The sequence below is a fragment of the Camelus bactrianus genome, chromosome 1 (assembly GCF_048773025.1).
Source record: "Camelus bactrianus isolate YW-2024 breed Bactrian camel chromosome 1, ASM4877302v1, whole genome shotgun sequence".
NCBI classification, from domain to species: domain Eukaryota; kingdom Metazoa; phylum Chordata; class Mammalia; order Artiodactyla; family Camelidae; genus Camelus; species Camelus bactrianus.
The window spans coordinates 73731234-73751798 of record NC_133539.1 but is presented as its reverse complement, the minus strand read 5'-3'; the positions used below and the strand labels follow the sequence as shown (position 1 = coordinate 73751798).

Below are 20565 nucleotides of genomic sequence, written 5' to 3'. Positions count from 1 at the left end.
GAGCTAGGCTCCACAATTTATTTATTTTTCATGAATTTCTTTATAATTCTGCATTTTTTTTTTAGGAAAACCTCTTTAATTTAAAGCAAATATGTTAATATAAATGAGATTTTGGTTGGACTTAGATTGAATTGATGGATTTAGGAAAGGGTTGATACCCTTTCCATGTTGAATCCTTTCATCCAGGAATGTGATATATTTCTCCTCTTTGGAGGTCTCCTTTTCTCTCTTTCAGTGAAGTTTTATGATTTTATGCACAGTGTACTTGTGTATTTTTAGATAAATATTTTCTTGCTTAATCAAATTGTAAGCTATAAAATTATGAAATTTTTATATCTTTGTTTTCTAAATAGATTTTTAAAAATTTTATGATTCTTCTGTTGTTACAAGTGTATAAAATTATTGATTTTGATATATTTGCCTTATATCCAAAATCCTAGTAGAACTATCTTAGTGCTTCTACTATTTTGTCAGTTGATATTTTTAGATTTTTGAATTGTCTTGGGTAGACAATCATATAGTTTGGTCTCTGTCTGATAATTGTGCCATTTGATTTCTTTTCCCTGATTAATTTATTGTCTAAAACTACCAGAATAATAGTAATAGGTAATGAACATCCTTGTTTTATCTCCAGATTTAATGAGAATACTTTGGCATTTTATGTTTTCTTAGTTTCCAACTCTACTGAGTTTGAGAAATTTAAATTACATGGAATTTACTTAGTTTTTGAATTTTTGATAGACTTTTCATATAAAAATACCTGGCCCTGGTGTATTTGGGGGGAATAAATATTTGGCTTTGTTTTCCATTTCTTCTATGGTTATTGGTCTGAATTTTCAGACTTTTTATCATTTTTGCACTTTGGTCATTTAAATATTCTTATGTAATAATCTCTTTCTTATAGTTTCAATTTTATTGGTTAAGGAGTTGCACACAGTATTCTCTTATAATAAAAATAATCTCCATTTTAAGATTGCTTCTCTTTCTCCATCTTTTATTATTTATGCCTTATCTCTCTCTTTCTTGGTTAGACTTGTTATGCATATTTCTGTGTTAGTAGTCTTTTCAAAGACTTTTTACTTCTTAGGTCTGTCATTTTTATCTTTTTTCATGAATTTTTATTTATTAATAATTTTTCATTTAAAATAATCGTTTTATTTATTTTGTTGGGTTTTTTAAATAGCTCTCTAGTTGAACACTTAGTTTATTTTCAATTGTTTCAAATAAATGTATTTAGGGTTATTACCTTAGTTGCATCCTGCTGGTTTTAATATGTGGTATTCCTGTAGTTGGTTATTTATAAGTAGATTAATGGTCTACTTTTGTTGTTAGCTTATAGTACTGAATGTGACTAGATAATGTGGCCTGTAAATTTCAACTTTGAAGAATTCATTGATGGTTTTATTGTGACTTTACTCATGGCAATTTTTTTGGCAGTATTTCAGAATTCTGCAGGAAAATATATTCTTTGTAAGTTTGGTATTCATTCTATATACATTAATAAAATAAATCTAGTAATAGTGTTATTCACATTCTCAGTAAACTTCTTTTATTTCTTGCTTATTCTGTCCTTTTCTGAAAGGGATGAGTTAAGGTTTTCTATTATAATTTTGACTTTGTGGATAAAGCCACATTTTTTTTTTTTAGCTTTTGCTTTATATTTTGATGGTGTATTCTTTAGTCCTGATGGTTCATGACTATAGTTATCTTCTCGAGGGAATTACAGCTTATTTCACTATAAATCCCTCCTTGTCCCATTTCATGCTTTTTGATTTGAATTCTACTTTTTTTATGCTAATAATGGCACACATGCTTTCTTTTATTGTGATTTCCCTGACGTATATTTATCTATGCTTTATTTTTAACCTTTTACTATTGTAAGTAGCATATTGCTAGAAATGAAATAATTAACTTTATTGATATGTTTTGTCTTATTATTACCCTTTTATTTTGTGTTTGCATTTTATCATACTTTATTAGGTATATATATTTTTCCTTATCCTGATTTTCCTCCTAGATTAAATTATTTTCCCTTTTAGGGGCTTGAAAAAAAATTTCTTTGTTCTTTACCTTAAAATTTTTAATGAACATATTGAAACATTTTTTTCTATGTTAAAACTTAATAGTTAGCTGTATCCCAGTCCCACACATCACCATCTTTCATTCCTTATAACCAGGGTTTGTTGTAATCATATAGATTTTGTTTCCACAGTGTTATTTATCAATATTTACATTTTTAATTGAAGTATAGTTGATTTACAATATTGTGTTAGTTTTAAAGGTGTACAGCAAATTGACTCAGTTTTATGTATATTTCAAATTATTTTCCATTATACATTATTACAAGATATTGACTATAGTTCACTGTGTTATACAGTATATCCTTATTGCTTATCTATTTTATGTATAGTAGTTTGTATCTGTTAATCCCATACTCCTAATTTATCCCTGTCCTCCTCTCTTTCCCCTTTGGTAACCATAAGTTTGTTTCCTTTGTCTGTGAGTCTGTTTTGTATATAAATTCATTTGTATTGGGTTTGTTTTTTTTTAAGATTCCACATATAAGTGATATCATGATATTGATTTTCATCTGACTGACTTCACTCAGTATGATTATCTCTAGGTCTAACCATGTTGCTGCAAATGGCAATATTTCATTCTTTTTTAGGGCTGTGTAATATTCTATTGTATATATATACCACATCTTCTTAAACCAGTCATCTGTTTATGGGCACTTGGGTTGTTTCCATGTCTTAGCTATTGTAAATAGTGCTTCCGTGAACATTAGGGTGCATGTATCTTTAATGGCAATATTTCATTCTTTTTTAGGGCTGTGTAATATTCTATTGTATATATATATACCACATCTTCTTAAACCAGTCATCTGTTTATGGGCACTTGGGTTGTTTCCATGTCTTAGCTATTGTAAATAGTGCTTCCGTGAACATTAGGGTGCATGTATCTTTTCAAATTAAGGTTTTCATCTTTTCTGGATATATGCCCAGGATTGGAATTGCTAGATCATATGATAGCTCTATTTTTATTTTTTTAAGGAACCTCTATACTGTTTTCCATAGGGGCGGAATCCATTTATCAATGTTTACATTTTTAATACACTTTAACATTTATAACAGTTTTATATTTACAGAAAAAAAATTAAAAGATAATGCAGAGTGTTCCTATATACCTCATCCCCAATTTCCCCTATTGTTAATATCTTACATTAGTATAGTGTATTATTATAATTGATGAACTGATATTGATATAGTATTATTAAATGAAGTCTATACTTTATTCAGATTTTCTTAGAGTTTTTAAAATCTAATATAAATTTTTCATTCCAGGATCCCATCCAGAATATCACATATCCCATGACACCTTGTTGTCATGTCTCCTTAAACTCCTCTTGGCTATGTCAGTTACTCAGACTTTTGTTTTCAATGATCGTATCAATTTCTTGTGCCTGCTATAACACATTACCACAAATTTGATGGCTGGAAAGAATGGAAATATATTCTTTCACAGTTCAGGAGGCTAACTGTCCAAAATCTAGCAGGGCCACACTCTCTCTGGGGCTCTAGGAGAGAATCTGTTCCTTGCATCTTCCAGTTTCTGGTGGCTGCCCTGGCCTTCCTGGGCTTGTGGCTGCCTCACTCCAATCTCTGCCTCCATCTTCACATTGCCTTGTTCTATATGTGTCTCTGCATTAGATTCCCTTTCCATCTTTCTTATAAGGACCCTTGTGATGGCATTTAGGCCAATTCAGATAATCCAGGATAATGTCTTCACTTCAGAAGCCCTAATTTAATTACATTTACAAAGAACTCCTTTTCCAAAAAGGGTAACATTTACAAGTTCCAGAGATTAGGAACTGACATCCTTGGGTGGTCTTTATTTAACTTACTAAAATGACCTTGACAGTTCTGACTAGTACTGGTCAAGTGTTTTATAGGATACCCTCTATTGGACTTTGATACTTTTCTTATAATGAAACTGGGCTTACGGGGTTTTGGAAGGTATACCACAGAGGTGAAGTCACATTGCAGCACGTCAAGGGTACATATTATTAACATGATATATCACTGTTGATGTTGACCTTAATCACCTGGTTGAGATGGTGTTTGTCAGATTTCTTTACTGTAAAGTTAGTCTGTTTCCCACTTTCCATACTGATCTCTCGGGAAGGAAGGCACTTGCAGAGGTCACACTTAAGGAGTAAGGAATTGTGCTCTCTTTCCTTGAGGGCAGAGTATCTATATAAATTATTTAGAAATATTCTGCAAGGAGATTTGTCTCATTTCCCCATTTATTTACTTATTCAATAATTTATTTATACCAGTATGGACTCATAGAGATTTATTTTATACTTTGGGTTATAATCAAATACTAATTTATTCAAAGTTAAAATTATTTCATCTTTGGTCACTGGGAGCTCTTCCAGTTAGCTTCTGTGTGTTTTTGATCATCATATAGGTTTTCTTTTTTCCCTAAGTATGTCCTGACTTTCTGGCACATAAAATGCTCTAGTCTCAACCTGTATAGTTTCTCCCTACTTGTAGAATCAACCATGTCTCCAAGAAGCTCTGGATCCTTTTATTGGAAAATGTTGTTAGAAATAAGATCTGGGTGCTAGGTGTGCTCATGCTATGGCATGTCATTTCTTTTGGGTTCTCTCAGCTGATACAGAAAGGAAGTATATGTGTGTATACTAACCTAGTATATGCACATATCTGTAATTATTTCTTTGTGTAATCATTTCTCTGTATAGGCATACCTCAGGGATATTGTGGGTTCAGTTCTAGACCACCATAATAAGCAAATATCACAATAAAGTGAGTTACACAAATGTTTTGGTTTCCCAGTGCATATAAAAGTTATGTTTACAGTACACTGTAGTCTGTTAAATGTGCAATAGCATTATGTTTTTTAAAATGTACATACCTTAATTAAAAAATTATTTTATCCCTAAAAAATGTTAGCCATCATTTGAGTCTTCAGTGAGTAGTAATCTTTGTGGTGGTGGAGAGTCTTGCCTTGATGTTGATGGCTGCTGACTAATCAGAACAGTGGTTGCTGAAGGTAGAGGGTGAGTGTGGCAATTTCTTAATATAAGACAACAGTGAAATTTGCTGCACTAATTGACTCTTCCTTTCACAAACCATTTCTTTATAGGATGCAATGCTGTGTGGTAGTATTTTACCCACAGTAGAACTTCGTTCAAAATTGGAGTCAATCCTCTCTAACCTTACCACTGCCTAAAGTTGATGTAATATTATAAATGCTTTTTTGTCATTTCAACAATCTTTACAGTATCTTCACTAGGAATAGATTCTGTCTCAAGAAAACACTTTCTTTGCTTATCCACAAGTAGCAACTCCTCATCCATTAAAGTTTTATCATGAGATTGCAACAATTCAGTCACATCTTTAGGGTCTACTTCTAATTCTAGTTATCTTGCTATTTCTACCATATCTGTAGTTACTTCCTCCACTGAAGTGTTTCTTAATATAAATACAAAATGTATTTGTGAGTAATGAAACTTAAAAGTCAAAATTACTCCTTGATCCATGGACTGAATAATGGATGTTGGGTTAGCAGGCATGAAGACAGCATTTACCTTATTGTACATCTCCATCAGAGCTCTTGTATGACAAGGTGTATTGTTAATGAGCCATAATATTTAGAAAGAATTTTTTTTTCTGAGCATTAAGTCTCAAAATTGGGCTTAAAATATTCAAGAAACCATGTTGTAAACAGGTTTTGGCTTTCCATTTATAGAGAACAGACAGAATAGATGTAGTATAATTCTATGAGCATTGGCTTCATCTTAAAGTCACCAGCCACATTAGGTCCTAACAAGAAAGTCAAGACTTGCTTGACTCAGGGTTTGCATAAACCTTCAATTTAGAAAAAACACAGTATCTGTGAAGTGCAGTAACATAAAGTGCGGTAAAACAAGGTATGCCTGTGCTCACATTAAGCTAAAGATGAGTTCTTGCCTATGTCGCCGACTCTAATTCATTACCACATGGATCACACTTGCCTACTCCTCTTACTTATCTATAAATTCTCCTCCAACAGTGAGAAACTTGACTCCTACCACCCACCATCCATTTACTTAGTTGTTTATTTATTTAGTATATTTCAATATACACATGTAACAGTATCAGAATCATTAATGCATAGCCCCATGGGAAACAACTTTATTCACCTGAGTATAAAGCATACGTACAGTTTCTTTGCTTTTAGTCTTACAGACTCCACTCATTTCCAAAGTTACTTAGGTCAGCACCTTTTCACTCTGCCCCCTTCAATAAAATTTTTTCCATACATTTATAATTTTCAATTCAGTTCCTCTGTCACAGTCTTCATTTCTTTCTAGAATCCCTTGATCTCCTAAGTCATTTTGAAAATTTGAATTAATTAAAGTTTACTTTTTGCCTTGTAAAGTTCTTTCAGTTAGAACAAATGCGTAATTCCAGTGTCATACAAAGTACTTTATTTGCCCTCAAAATCCCTTGTGCTAAAACATCTATTCAATGTTCCCAACTCCCCCTAAGCCTCTGGAAACCACTGATTGTTTTACTGTTTCTATAATTTTGCCTTTTTCAGATTGTCATATGATTGGAATAATTTGGTATGCAGCCTTTCAGACTGACTTCCTTCATATAGCAATAAGAAAGGTTTTTAAGGTTTATCAATGTCTTTTTTGATTTCCAGAATTTTCTTTGATTCTTAGTTTCCATCTCTCTGCTTACATTACCATATGCTTTTGCATTTTGCCTACTTTTTTCATTAGGGTTCTTTATATATTAATAATAGTTATTTAATTCCCTATGTAATAGTTCCAAAATCTATGTCCTATCAAGTCTGGTTTTGATACTTGCTTTGTCTCTTTAGGCTGGTTTTCTTTAATTTGTCATTTTTTGTTGAAAGCTGGACATGATGTATTATTGGCTAATAGGAACTGAGGTAAATAGACCTTTAGTGTATGATTTTATGTTGATCTGGGTAGGAGTTAGGCTGTGTTTAATACTGTCTGTAGTCGTAGGTGCCAGAGGTTTCAATTTCCTCTAGTGTCCTTGTTTTGGTCTCCCTTTTGTGTTTGTGTTTCCCTAAGAACTTCTTAAATAGAATCTGTGTCTTTTAGTTTCTTCCATTGTAATCCACTATCATTATATTGAAGCCCCATTGATGTGATGTTAAAGTATGAGGGTGGGATGCATTTTATAATCTTAAGATGAAATTTCAGGGGGAGGGTATATCTCAGTGGTAGAGTGCATGCTTAGCATGCACGAGGTCATAGGTTCAATCCCTAATACCTCCATTAGATGAATCAATCAATCAGTAAACCTAATTACCCCCCAAATTGATTAAAAAATAAAAAAAAATAAATTTTAGTCTTTTAATGGGCCTATTTCTCTATGTTGTGACCGTCACAAACATTTCTTAGCTTTCCTCCCTTCCTCTTAGGTGAGGCAAGAAGGCTAGAGGAGGCTGGAGTTGGGTAGTTAATTGCCCTTCCCCCAGGTCACATAAAGCTGAGGTAAAGTCTTTCCCCTTGAACAGAAGATCTTTTTTATGGAGAAAGTTCTGGGTTCTTTCATAACATTTACTTTTCCTTTTCCCTTGCCAGAAATACAAAGGAATTTTTCTTGAATCTTTACCTTGAGAATCTGGTGGAGTTCTTGAGGGGTAAAACCCATGAAAGTGTGGTGGCTTCCCAAAATCTGGGTCTCCAGCAGTCCACATTCAGTCTCCAACAGCTCATAGTTACCATTTAAATAGGGCTACCAGTTTATGGCTCCAGTGGCTTCTGTTCCAAGTAAACTGATCTTGTCTATGATTCAATATCATGTTGATATTAAAAACTATTGCAAGCTGTGATCAGCTGTGATTTCAGGGTGATGGTTTGCCCTGTGGTCTCAATATTCTGACAGGTCCAAGAGATATCATTGATTTTTTGTTTGTTCAGCTGTTTTCTTCTTGTAAGAATGGGAGTGACTACTTCCAAATTCTTTACATGGTGAGCTGAAACTGGAGGTGGTGGTGTTTATTTTTAATTTAGCTAACATTTAGAAGCATAGCAAACCTTGCATAATGTTTACTATGTACCAGGTATGGTACCAAATATTTATGTATTAGCCAATTTAATTTCTACAGTGCCCTGTGATATAAGTATTATAATCATCGTCCTCTTTTGCAGATGAAGAAACTGAGGCACAGAGAGGTTAGGTATTTGCCCAAGGTCACACAGCTGGTAAATGGGGATTCAGGATTCAAAATTGAGGCAAACTGGCTCCAGAATCTACTTTCTTAACAATGACACAATACTAAGTCCTTTCTCAATAATTCCATTGTTTTGCTGGGCTATATCATCAAGGAAAGTTTTTGTTGGGGGAGAATATATCAATAGCACTGAAATTTTTACAGGAATAGGAATGTCTGTTTTCCTCTCCTACTTGATTAGCATACAGGTAAGTGTGGAATTCCAGATGCAAAATCCTTTTCCTTTAGAACTTTGTAGATAATGCTGCATTATTTCATTGTTTTCTAAATTTTGGTTTTGAAGATGAAAATTCTGATGTCAACTTGATTTTTTAGTTTTTTGCATATGATTTATTTTTTTCCTTCTCTGGGAGCTTGTAGATTTTTCTCATTATCCTTAAAGTTTAGAAATTTCCTGATGTGCCTGCCACTCTGCTCTTGTATTTTGTGGGTCTTTTTTTTATCTGAAGCTTCAAATCTTTCTTCAGTTCAAAGAAATTCTCCTTTTTTGTTTCCTTGATTATCCACCATCAACTCTGTTTTATTCTTCTGCAATTCCAATTAGTTGGATATGGTATCTCTTAGATCTACCTTTAATCTCTCAATTTTCTCATATAATTTCTTTATTTTTATATTTTAATTTATTCTCTGGAGACATGGACGAATTTCTGAACTCTCTCTTTTTTACTATTATTTTATTAAAAATTTTTTTTGTTCTTCTGGTCTCAGATCCTCTGTGTCTTTAAGCAGTTTCTTAGACTTTTTTGTTCCTTTCTCATTTCCATTGTTTAATTGCTTTGGTCTTACTTTCTCCTTTGTAGTCTCATTTTTTATGGAATTTTGGGAGGGAAAAGTTATTCTATCATTTTGGACAGAAGATCTCAAATGGGGGTTAGAATGTTGTAAACACTGGAATGTGCTCTTGACATGTTGATGTTATAAACTACTGTGATCACTGTGGTGACCTTCTAATGATATTGTTTGGTTGTTGGTGAATTTTGTCTCCATTGCCAAGTTAGGGCTAGAGATTAATTCTGTTTGGTGAAATAATTCTTAGCTTATGTTCTGACACCAACATATGCCCCATTGTAAGAGTGGCTCAGTAATCCACAGTACTTAGCATCCTTGCTGCCCTTTCCCACTTACTCCCGGAGTTGAGATCACTTATCAGTGCTTCAAGTGGTTTGGGAAGGAAACTTGTAGTAGATTCCTAATGCATTTCAGTTCCTGAAAATTTCTTGTTTACCAATAGACTATTTTATTAGTCCTGGGTGGATATTTTGGAGGGATTATGGAAGACCATCTCTCAGGTAGGGCAGAATATGTTTGACCCCACGCTGATAGGCACTAAAAGAGTATCAGGATATTAAACACACCAGATTAGCAGAAGGAGGAAAAGCACAGTAGGGGCAGGATGGAGAGGTTACACTCTGTCACACTAATGAATCTCTTCAGTGAAGAATTCAGTAAACATAAAGGACATAAAATAGAAGATGGTTTCAAGTGTATATTAGATGTTATCACAACAAAATAGATGAAAGCATAAGCCAAAAAGGACTGTGAGAAGAAAAGACCTAAAATTTAGGGGCATTTGATAGCAGAACCTAAATGATCCTAGAATTATGACAATGATAAATCTTGGAGTGCTTTTTAAAATTTTCTCTCTCTGGGGTTTTAGGGCAGTGAGAGGGCAAGGTGTTTTGAATGATTCTTGTTTGTTCTTAGGCCTCTGAAGTACTTCCAGCCCTAGAGAACCAAAGGGACAGGGAAAGGTGCAGAAGAGAGTTTATAGGCAACTGTATGCTTCAGGTTTGTTGATGGCAACGATGACCTGCTTTCTTTCCTTGTCGGCCTAGATCACTAATATGGAAAAGGAGGCAGGAATCTCTTGATCAGAAAGTCCAGAAATGAAGGTAAACATATGAGAGGAACTTCTGTAGCATAATAGAGGGCCATTAAAGGTTTTTTGATCAGGAAATGCCATGATTATAGATGCGCTTTAGAAAATGTGATTGGCACACAGGTGTGGGATAGATCAAAGTGATGAGAGATACAATGTATAGGAGACCAGTTTAATGGTTATTACATATTCCGGTGATTAGGTGATGACATTCTGAATGAGGTTGGTGAGAACAGAAATAGAAAAGTGGGGGCAGATTCAACAGATGATGTTATGGTAGACCTTTAAGGACTTGAAAAATGTTGGGGTGGAATGTGTGAAAGAGGAGTACAAAAGAATCACAACAGTAACAATAATATACTTTTCTATACCTCAAGAACTGTTATGGGTTCATTAAATGTTTTAATCCATTTAATCTTCTCAACAACCTTATAATACAGGTACTATTATTAGCTCTGTTGTACATATGATCAAAAGAGGTTATGTAATTTATTCTAGGTGATAAAACAAATATGTGTCAGTATTCAAAAACTACATCTTAGCTTCATCTCTCAGACAGTGAATCTTGGTAAATTCCCCATCCATTTATTTGGGCAAGCCAGAATATTTGAAGTAATTCTAGGCTTCTCTGTTACCCACATCTACTATATTATTTAAGTCCAGTTGATTCTTTTTGTTAAATGTCTCTCACATCCATTCCTGCTTCTCCATCCCCACTGCCCTCTCTCTTAAATAAATGCTGGTTAAATGAACAAATGAATAAAGAAATGAAAATCTCCAAGGGTTTGAGTTTGGGTAGATGGGGAGAAAGAAGAACGTGACTATGTGTTATGTGTTCTTATATGTTGGGAAGATAAGCTGGTGTGAGAAGGAAACTTTGCTTTGGTAGAGGTGCTAAATTGAGGAACAATAGCAAGACCTCACCAGAAATAATTTAGCTTTAAAAATGTATTTTCCATTTTTAGTCTCCACTTAAGAACAGAACTGTTTTAGAAGCTAGGATGTAATTTGATCCTAAGAAACTCTATGACAGTATGAAAATTATACCAGAATTCACTGTGCTCTGTTTGACTCCTCATCAAAGATAGAGGCATTCTTACAGAATAGTTTGATTTCAAAAATGCTTATGTTCCTTTGAAAAAGTTATAACATACCCCAAAAAGTATAGGCAAGAGAATAAAAGTCCCACTCAGTCCCCTACTAGAGATAACCACTGTGAAGAAACATTTTGCTGCACTTGCTTCTTAAACTATGTTTTGTCTTACCTGGTTGAGATCATATTATATTCAATTTTACAGCTTCTTTTTGTTCACTTAAAATTTTATAATAAGCATTTTCTCATATCATTAAATGTATCTATAAACATTTTAATGGCTGTATGTTGTTCCATCTTATAGGTACACCATAACAAATCATTTCCCATGTAAATTATACAACTTCATTAAAAAATGCAGACAAAAAATCTAGGAGAGATTGAGAGAAAATTATACACGGAGTTTATGTGCACAAATACAACGCTGTCTCAATTTCAAGGCAGATGGGACTCAAAGTCATGCCGTGTGAGTGTGACATAAGCGGTACACATCTGAATGCAACAGTGAAAGAGGTAAATGTTAGTGAGTGCAGAGGGTGTCCAGAGATGCCATGAGCAAGTTTGAGGCCTGGCCACTCCAGGCGGCTTTAGGAGAGGGCCATAGACTGAATGTGTCCCTCCCAAAATTCTTATGTTGAAACTTAATCCTAATGTGAAGGTATTTGGAAGTGGGGCCTTTGGGAGGTGATTAGGTCATGAAGGTGGAGCTGTCATAAGTGGGATTAGAGCCCGTGCAGAAGAGACCCAAGAGACCCCGGAGCCCTTCCGTATGTGAGGGTACAGCCAAGAAAAGATGGCTGCTTATGAACCAAGACGTGGGCTCTCATCAGACGCCAAATCTGCGGGTGCTTCATCTTGAACTTTACACAGGCTCCAGCACTGTGAGAAATAAGTTTCTGTTGTTTGTGAAGTCACACAGTCTACGATATTTTGTTACAAAAGCCTGAACAGATCAAGACAGGGAGTCTGATTGGTGGGAGTAAGGTTGTTTATCTATTAAGTAATTCATTAAAGAGCTTTTTCTTGATCAGGTATGTGGCGTCCCCCATGCAATTCCTTTAGGCAATGTGGACACAGAGGACTGCAGTCTGGCATCAGGAAAGGTCTGGATTTATACACGCGGTAGTTAATTGTGATTATTTCTTTCCTTGCAAAATATTGGGGAAACCCTTTTTCCCTGTTTGCATCTCAGTTCACTCACACACCCTGAGGGTCAATAATATGCCAAAGACTGTGTAAATTAAATGAAACATAAGATACTGTTCCAGCCTTTCAGAGGCTGAAGATTTGGGGGAAATGATGAGTAAGGAGACAAATTGCAATGAAATGTTGTGATATATGGAGACAGATATGAAGAAAAAAATATAGAGTAACTCTCCTTGGGAAAGTTACTTTTGAGCTGGATCTTATAGGTGGAGAGGGCATCTGGAAGATGAAGAAAGGATGGGGTTGTGCAGGTTATTCTCCATCTGCCCCCTAAATCCGATCTTTACCTATCTCTGTCCTGTTATGTGCTGTCCCTTAGGTCTGCATCACCCAGGATCCCTTCTGGCTTCCATTTGGATTCAGCCAATTGGAGATATTAGCAGAGGTCAGAGGGTAGGAGAGAGAGGTTCGGGTGTTTCTTCTCCCGCTTTCTCCTAGCTCTGCCACATCATTCTGCCCGTGGCTGGTCTCTCTACCTCTACATCTGAAATGATAAATTAGAGGCTGACATGACCATCAGTGTGTTTTGGAAGATGGCAGGTGGCAGTGCTAAGCGCAGAGTGCAGTGGGAAGAAACAGGATCAGGAAGGCAACTATTATAGTAGTTCCTGCAGGAGATTAGGAAGGTCTGTGTTAAGGCAGTGGATGTGGGCTAGAGACAAGAGGGCACATTTCAGAGACATCTCTGAGGCTGGTACTATGAGATTTAGTGATCGGTTAGTACAAGGAGTGAGAGAGGCAGTAAATGTGACAAGTTTTTTCATTTGGTGATACCAAGGGAGTTGATGACAGGAATAGGGGAAGATGGGGCTGTGGGGGAGAAGGGCAGAAGATGAGTTTGGATTGCAGTTTTTTTTTTTATCAGATTTAGGTCTTTGTTGCCAGAAAGACATTGGGTTATGCTTACGTACCTCCTTGCATTTATCAAGGCATTTTAAATTATTGTGAGTATTTAAAAGCCTTTTATGTGTAGCACACTTACCTACCATGCAGGGGTTATGAATTGTGAGTTGTTAGCCATAAAGAGTGCATCTGCAACTCACAAATTATTGATAATAGAATGAAGGAAAACTTGCAGCCAGTGCTTTAAATTATTAAATCATAAGTGAAAATGCTTTTGGTGAATATGGAAGGGTGGAGGAGAGTTGAGGTACTTAAGAATGAGTGCAGAAATAAGGAGGTTCTGTTGCCTATACAAGTTTTCCTTTTTAAATTTGGTATTATTCCTGGCAAAATTTATTTTTTAAAGGGTAACTTTATAAACCATTATTGAAGTCAATTTCCAAGGCTAAAGTGTGAGGGACAATTTTGCTGTCATTTGTCACCCAAGAGCCTGCACTTCCAGTGCTGTGATTATTTCAAGGTGAAAGGTGAGACGAAATGCTCCTTACGGTTTATTCAGCTGGGATGTCAGTAATGGTAATCTCAGTCGCTATGGTATTTGAGCCTGTTGGCTCTGAAAGGATTTCCTCTTTTCCACAAAGAGAGAGCAGAATGGCAGTGTCAAAGATAAAAAGAAATGAGATTTAGAAAAAGTGGATTTCTGTGTCCACAAAATAGCTTTCTATTCAGGGAAGCTTTAATAGGAATTAGTAGTATTGTTTCACATAAAGGGCTAGATTAATGCAGTGCGATGAAAAGTAGATGTATTTATAGTTTAAAAGTGTATACTCTGTGACATCATTTGGTGAATTAAAAAATCAGTGATGTATATAAGGCTGTTTCTTATGTTATTATTAAAACACTTCTACTTTACATTTATAAACATATACATAGATTTAGTTTAAATATTATATCTAGAAAGACCCATTTGTGTATCTGAGTTGGTGGAAGACAGCAGGCCAACCCGGGAACGGGAAAACTAGAGATACTTTCCTTTCTGTAACCTCAGTCAAGGGCCAAATCTCCTTGTTGTTTTGTTCGACCACAATTTCTGCAGATGACGGTATTAGACAAGCTTTTGGGGGATCATTTCATATGTGCTGGAAAAGTTACGATGAACAAGAAGATATAATACTAGCTCTACAGGAGTTTATAGAGTTAGAGAAAACTCAATGGCCTTAGAAATAAATAGATCTTATTTATATTTTAATTGCTAAAGATCTGGGAGATGGGAGTTTAGAGTTCCTATCCAGCCCGTTCATTTTACAGATGAGGAAACTGAGGCCTGGAAATGTTAAGTAAGCTGCCCAAGGTCTCAGAGCTAGTCTGTGGCAAAGCTAAGCTAATTTACTTTGAGCCCCGTTCGTTTTCTGGAGTACCGCAGAGCTAAGACTCTGAGGGGAAAGTGGAAGAGTAAGAGAAATGGGGAGAGGACGCGTGCCAGTAAGGCGCTCTTTGGCATCAGAGCTTGTGGGCTTTTTACAGTGATGCGCCTGTTTACTGTTTGCTCAGTGCAGAGTTCACTATCTATTTCAATGTGGAGGTTCAAGCCAGAAAATCAGCTGAGTGACATGAAAAGAGGAGAGGAGTGATGTGTGTGTCAGAAGTCTGGGTTTCCTTTGCCCTTCACTGGCTCTGGTATTTGGAGCAGTCACAGCTTCTCTGGGCTTCAGGCTCCTCAGCTAATACTTGCTTTTTGATATTATTGTGATGGACATTTCCTGGCCTCCCAATATCCACTTTTCTTTTCTTTTTCTTTCTTTTTTTTTTTTTTTTTTTGAGACTGCAGCTTAATGTCCTTTTGGGGATTTATTCTTCCCCCTTAATGAGACTATCATTCAAAGTGTCCTGACTTTCTTTCTTCAAAGGGTGGACATGTCACTCAAGGTAGCCCATCATAGTCTTTCTCTGGGACTGTATTTCCTGAGAGGATTTACGGAAAGGTGGAAAAACACATCTTATTTCTGGCTTATGTTGGTGGTGAGTCCCTGAAGAGACATCTATCAGTTCCTGCTACTTGGGTCCCTGGAATTGCCCTTGTTCTTGCTTCTTCTCAGATGAACAGATGTTTCTTCAGTCTTCCCTTCAAATCATCGAATTACTCATATCTATTTCAGTTTTCTGCTTAAGTTAGCTAGATTTAGTTTCTATTGCTTACAACCTTGATTGATATACCGATAGGCTTATCATGAGGCTAAAATAAAAAATAAGCCTCTAATCAGATGAGTGTTATCATTACTTATGCATATTACTTCTTTCATTCTTAAGGGTTTTCTAAATTACATATCTGTTTCATGTCACATGTCTTGCCAACTGAGTATAGTACATGCCTTTGGAGTCTGGGAATTTTTGGACAGAAAGTTAAGTACCCTCTATCTTAATATTTAAGATTCAAGAGGAGATAGAGTCATAATTCTCTACGGAATGAGGAGACATGAGAGAGAAAATGTGCACGTCGTCTCCCAGACTGCCAAGAATAAGCTGGCAAACCTTCGAGTGGTGAAGGCTGGACACATGCCTGTAAGTAGAGTTCCTGTTTCTCATTTCAGATGACATCAAGCCAGGCACCTGGAGCCCAGACTGTTTACTCAGAGCTTCAGGAAATGCTGTGGTCCTCAATTATTTCATGGTTCTGCTGTTCATGTCCACAGAAGACCATCTCTTATATTCTTCCTCATTCCCATGTCATTACTCCTCTGAGAGAAGGAAACATTAAACAGAAATACTATTATCAGCCTGGAGGCTGCCCAAAGTGACGCTCCTAAAATGATACTGTGACCATTTTGAGGCTGGAGAATGCTGTGAGAATACCTTAATAATTTTCAAGGAGGCTCTTTTATATAAATACACATAAGGCAGTGGTTCTCAAACTTTAACATGCACAAGAATGCCCTAGGGGCTCACTAAAATGCAGATTTGGGGGACCCATCTCTAGAATTTCTGATTCAGTTGTTCTTGGGAAGGTCCAAGAATCTGCATTTCTAACAATGCTGCTAACCTCAGAATCATGCTTTGAGAACTGTTGATCTAGGAATAATAATTTAATCAATAAATTAATATGCTTTCACTTATTTTGGGGTGTACAGGACCTTGAGATGAGGGCAGGATTAAATTAAGGTTGTAACTGCAGGGGTGTAAAGAGAAAGAAAAGATTAATAATCAGCTATTACCAAAACAGAATTTTCAAGCATGCAAGGTGTGATAAACTTGGAAGTGAGAGTAGGTTGATAAAGAAAAGGATTTTGTAAACTCCTTTATTTCTTCCTTTGATATGTAAAGGGGCAAGCTAGTAAATCAGATCATGGGGTTTTTGTTTTTGATTTGTTTTGCTTTTTTGATTACAGAGTTAAATATGGAAGGTCTTGCCAAAAACAAAAGCCAAAAAAGGGGAAAAGTTGGTCTTTTTCACCCTTCTAGACTAAGGGTAGGAAAACAGATAATGAGATGTGTGTCTCTCTAGGCTGAAGTCTTCGGTGGGGGATGGTCATAGATATAGGGGCTCCTGCCCTAGTTCTCATTGCAGTCTGGAAGCAGGTCACCCCAGCAGCCTGCACAGCCATATCCCAGTCACTTTGGCTCAGCATGGTTGGATGGAGAGAGGATCTGAATTTATTTAGGCGTTCTGAGTCTCCCTTAGATCCCATGTAGTGTGGAATGAATCCAGAAGTTCACCTGTACCCTTGGAGGGATGGGGAAGGTAGCTGAATGTGGGTCTTTCCTTGTGATGGGGACCAAGTTCACAGTCAGGGGCTTAGTGTGGACACCTGAACCAGAGGAGAAATGAGAGTTCCAGTCTACCTTAGGGAAGACCATGGCCCTTGTGAGAGCCAGGGTGGGGTCTAGTTCAGCAAAGAGGTGACCAGTGCTCACTGAGAGCACTGACCCAGCCAGGAGAATACTTATAGCCTTCAACAGCAATAGATGCCCACAGAATGATCAGGGATGGGACCAGTCATACCTCACTGGTCAGCAGTCCATGGAATAGCCAGAACAGCCACTCTGCTGTAGAAATTAACATGAGCCCTGAGAACAGCTTGTGGATGAAAGAATCTCATTTCCCCTCCAACGACCCCAGGCCATTTCTCTCACACAGCTACATACTTTGTTAAAGAGTAGTGGGTGGGCTCAGAACTTGGAAACACTACAATTTACTTAAGTCTTTTAAGCAGAGACTGAGTTAAATTACTGGTTTTAACTGAGGTTACCAGCTAAGACTAGTATTTCCTCAACCCTGCCTCCCCCACGTGGAACTACACAATTACAGAGAAATAAAGATGCTTTCTTGGTACAACTGAAGGTGGAATTGTTAGCCTGTATACTGGTAAAATCTAAGGGTATCAGGCATTGTTGCATATAGGGATTCAAAGAAGGTCTTCAAGGCTCTCTTTTTATCTTTCAGGTCTGCTTTATTTTGTGTTGAATTCACTTTTAGGCAGGATTTAACAAGTGGTGGCAAAGAAGGTCACCAGCAGTTCATTATGTTTAGTGATATCCTATCACCCTTGATCAATTCTCCCAGAAAGACTCTGGCTCTGCTCGGTGACATGTTATCCCACTTGGTGGGAGGGATGGGCTATGTAATTGACATCCTCACCTGGTGAGGGAGGAGCCTTTTCTGAAAGAAAAATAATACTGAACTAACACTAATGTAGGAGATGTTGTCTAGAACATAATTGTGGCTATAGGCCCCACTGTGATCATTATTCTACCTGATATCTGGGAGGAAATAGCTTATGACAAACTATGAAGCGCCCCAGTGTTATTTGCATACGTGCTTCTGGAATCTGGAATCTGTGAGAGGCTTATTAAAGGAGTTTGGGAACTGGTATCCTCCACATTTGTGATGTTACAACTGTTAGTGCAAAGGAAGATTCTTGTGTTAGGAAAATACTTGAGACAAGATGCCATCAGCTCATCTTGAATGTTTGCTAGGTATTTCACCCTCTCCATTTGGTTAATTAATTTATCCTTTATGATTTACCTCAGGTAGTATTTCCTCCAGGAAGCCCCCTCAGTGCTGCAGCAAGTGCCTTTCTGTGGCTCCCTTAGTATTCCTTTGAATATGATCACATGATTTATTGTCTAGACTGGTTCACATTTGAGATTGAAATTATTAATACTAATTTTTAAAATAAGGCAAAAATACAGGTATAAACTGGAATTGTCTCAGGCAGTGAGGAGTTTGGGCCTCCTATCTACAGATGTTGTTCTGCTATGGTAATTACTTACTTGTTTGTCTTCCCAACTCGCTGGTGAGCCATTGGATACTGGAGATTATTTCTTATTCCAAATACTCAACACAGTGCTTGATAAATGCTTTTTAATGTTGAACAAAGAAGCTCCCCCTAGTTCTTGATGGCTGGCAGATTTACTTAGTCTCCCCAGATCTATAGGGGTTAATACATGCTTCAGGTATGTTTGATCATTTCCCTTCCCCTCTTTATTCTTGAATGTTGGCACAGATTCATGTATTTTAAAGGTCTTCCTTCCATATCGCTCCAATGCGGATGAGGCTAATTACATGATTCTACTCTGAAAAATCTGAACCACCAACAAAAGGGAATCAGGCTGCTTCAACTAGTGTTTAGATCTAGTAACTAACCCCTTCCTTTAGCTTTATTTGAAAATTCCTATTTCAGATATATCACACTATAAACTCACAGCCTAAACATAGTAATAGCTTAATTTATTTTGCTTTTCTATGGTAGGTTTGTATATACATTCATTTCAAAATATAATCTTCTAAACTCGCAGATATTCATAATCATTTAGAAATGATAAAAAAAAAGTTGTCAAATACTTGTAATTATAGAAATTGTCACTCAAATTACAGGAAGCTTAGAAAAGCTTTATTGCTGTTTAGTGTTGTTTGAATGCTCCTGAGTATGCTATTGAGAGCTTTGATAAATCAAGAGGGCTAAAGGATGGAAATGGCCATAGTGTTTAAATTATGTTATACTTAAATCCATTTAATTGACTGTTTTCACAAACATGGTGTTCTTTTGTAAGAAACATTTAAAAAATCATTTTCTTCTGTGTTTTCCTTTACAGAACCCCCCCCCCCAAATTATCCCTGCATGCTTTTGTATTTCTCATTCTTTGGTTTTCTTCCAATGCATGTATATAATTATATGTTCATGTTGTCATGGTGATTCAGGGGTAGAATTGTGAGGCGGTTGTAATCACTTGCCTCAGCCAGAAACCCTCTGTCCCTCCCAGCTAAATCAGCAATGTAATGATAGATGGTCAACATATTTTTTGCTGTGAATTCATCTGTTGTTGGGATATTCTTAAAAATATTTCTGTAACTACCAGAATTTATTCTGTGTATAGCACTAATTTGTATTACAGAATTTTAAAATGTAGTTCTTCAGCCTTTTACATTTAAATTTCATTGTGATGATTTTTTTCAAAGTCATATTGAGTCAGATGACACGTTGCTTCCTAGCTAATTTTTTTCTTCCTCCTAAGCATATAGTTTCTTCCAAAAAAGAATATATATTTTTTCAATTTGTAAAAGTAAAACATGGGCATTTAAAATATTAGAAAATACATAAATCCATAAAATAAAAGCTTTCTTTATGTCAGCCCCTCTTCAGACTTAATAATATCCCCAGATATCCTTCTAACTTTTCTATTTTTACCACAAAATGGACCACACTTTACACAGTTGGTCACCTGACTTTTTTCACTCAATATTGATGTACTTTATCCTTTTTAACACCTGCCTAGTATTCTATGGTAGAGATGCAGTATAATATCTTTGGTAAGTCTCTTAGTGCCTGACCTTTATATTGTTTCTTACCTTTCCAATTACAAATTGTAATACCATAAATTAACATTTGGATACATATGTCTTTTTGGACTTCCATGTGTGTTTTTGGGGGAAACAGTCATAGTTATCTTTACCTCCAAGCTTAATCATACCAGTCCATCTGAATGTGCCTCTAGTGGGTTGAAGAGTTATGTCTATCTAGAACCTCAGAATGTGACCTTATTTGGAATAGGGATCTTTGCAGAAGTAATTCAGCTAAGGATCTCAAGATGAGATCATCCTGTATATAGGGTGGACCAATGACTGGTGTCCTTATGAGAGAAAGGAGAGGGAGATTTGACACACAGACACAGAGGATAGCAGGCCATGTGAAGACAGAGGCAGAAATTGGAGTGACATGTCTACATTATAAGAACACTAAGTATTGCTGGCAGTCACCAG

General features: G+C 36.2%; 1 long non-coding RNA gene across 3 annotated transcripts in view; it reads left to right on the top strand.

The window, feature by feature from the left end:
• LOC123614783 (uncharacterized) overlaps nt 1-20565 on the top strand; it is a 654335-nt gene that overhangs the window by 116252 nt on the left and 517518 nt on the right. For all 3 annotated transcript variants that reach the window (XR_006722257.2, XR_012508173.1, XR_012508172.1), the window contains exon 4: nt 15739-15869. This is a non-coding gene — a long non-coding RNA (uncharacterized LOC123614783). The remainder of the gene's footprint in view (nt 1-15738; nt 15870-20565) is intronic.